This window comes from Micropterus dolomieu, linkage group LG14 (genome assembly GCF_021292245.1).
Source record: "Micropterus dolomieu isolate WLL.071019.BEF.003 ecotype Adirondacks linkage group LG14, ASM2129224v1, whole genome shotgun sequence".
Taxonomy (NCBI): Eukaryota; Metazoa; Chordata; class Actinopteri; order Centrarchiformes; family Centrarchidae; genus Micropterus; species Micropterus dolomieu.
In genome coordinates, this window is record NC_060163.1 from 26452513 (window position 1) to 26454847 (window position 2335).

The following is a 2335-nucleotide window of genomic DNA, read 5'->3' on the forward strand; positions in this document are numbered from 1 at the left end:
CCGATACCTCCGCCTTTGTGCTACTCCTGCTCCTCCTGCTCCTCCTTGCACAAAGGCGGAGGTATCGGTCCTGCTGCTGGGTTGTTGCCCTCCTACGGCCTCCTCCACGTCTCCTGATGTACTGGCCTGTCTCCTGGTAGCGCCTCTGTGCTCTGGACACTACGCTGACAGACACAGCAAACCTTCTTCTTCTTCTCTGCCACAGCTCACATTGATGTGCCATCCTGGATGAGCTCATGCTACCTCTAGAGTGAAAGCACCGCCAAAACATCAGCCAGGAAGCATAGGAACTGAGAAGTGGTCTGTGGTCACCATCTGCAGAACCACTCCTTTATTGGGGGTGTCTTGCTAATTGCCTATAATTTCCACCTGTTGTCTGTTCCGTTTGCACAGCAGCATGTGAAATTGATTGTCAATCAGTGTTGCTTCCTAAGTGGACAGTTTGATTTCACAGGAGTGTGATTGACTTGGAGTTACATTGTGTTGTTTAAGTGTTCCCTTTATTTTGTTTGAGCAGTGTATATTGGCTTGCCAGACATAATAATGGGCTGAAATTCTTCAACAATAATGCATAATAATTATTCTCTTATTTATAGGAGGATAAATATCGGCTCAATATATCACGCATCCCTAAAAAAACAAACAAATTATATTACATTTATTAATTTAGCTGACGCTTTTATCCAAAGTGACTTACAATTGCTATATTTGTCAGAGGTTGCACACCTCTGGAGCAACGAGGGGTTAAGTGACTTACTCAGGGATACAGCGGTGATCACAGTGGGGAACTAAACCCAGATTTCTCACACGAAAGGTATGTGTCTTATCCACTACTCCATCACCACCATTAACCAATAAATGGTCACAATGTAATTAAGAAATAAAGCTGCACGCAGCGTTGGGCGGGCCCTTGCGCTGCAATACTCGTGGGGGCGTGTCAAAGCCGCAGTGGCTGGAGGTCGGGAGACGGGTTTTATCTAGCCTTTTGGACCAGTCATGAAGGAGTTGGGTTTAAGGCATCGCTCCCAGAGACTTTTTTGTCAGTCTGGAGATGATACATCTCCAGACTACATGTACATGATACATGTACATGATACATGTACATGATACATACATGATACAAAATTTGTACAAGTCAGTAAACTGTGTCCTGGGCTGCTTTGTAGGGGGGGCCAGCAAGCCATTTTGCTAAAAAACCAGATGACGTATATTTTCACCACCCTTGAATCGTGCAAAGTTTGAGCATGTTAAAGCCGCCAAAAATGTGATTACTTCCCTTAAATCCCTTCAGTTTCAATAATGTCCATGCTAATTAAAGCTGCAAGGAGTGTTGGGCGGCGCTCGTACCGTGATGCGTGTCGAGGTGTGGCCATGTTACGCTGTGGCCTCGGCGCAGCAGCAGGAGGTCGGGAGACGCGTGTCTGAATTATCACGCGTTTTGGAGCGGTCACCAAGGAGTTAATTTTGACTTCCTGTGTCCCCAATGTGACGCTAGAGAACACCCGCTAATTATACACTGAACAAAATTATAAATGTAACACTTTTGTTTTCATCATGAGCTGACTTCAAAGATCTAAGACTTTCTCTATGTACACAAAAGGCCTATCTCTCTCAATTACTGTTCACAAATCTGTCTAAATCTGTGTTAGTTAGCACTTCTCCTTTGCCGAGATAATCCATCAACCTCACAGGTGTGGCATATTAAGATGCTGCATTAATGTATTAAGAAACAGCATGGCTATTGCACAGGTGTGCCTTAGGCTGGCCACAATAAAAGGCCACTCGAAAATGTGCAGTTCCATCACACAGCACAATGCCACAGATGTCGCAAGTTTTGAGGGAGCGTGCAGTTGGCATTCTGACTGCAGGAATGTCCACCAGAGCTGTTGCCCATGAATTGAATGTTAATTTCTCTACCATAAGCCGTCTCCAAAGGCGTTTTAGAGAATTTGGCAGTACATCCAACCGGCCTCACAACCGCAGAACACGTGTAACCACACCAGCCTAGGACCTCCATATCCAGCATGTTTACCTCCAAGATCATCTGAGACCAGCCACTCGGATAGCTGCTGCAAAAATTGGTTTGTATAACTCAGCTCATCTGCATGCTTGTCATCGTCTTCAAGGTCTCGACCTGACTGCAGTTTGTCTTCGTAACCGACTTGAGTGGGTAAATGCTCACATTCGATGGCGTCTGGCATTTTGGAGAGTTGTGTGGTGTCCAAACAATAATGCTGCGATGATGTGTTGAGAAGAAACCCGCTTGACACTGTTCTTGATCATAAAAGTTTATTAGGTATCTGTTAGGTACCATAGCAGGGTTTGAGTCTGCAAA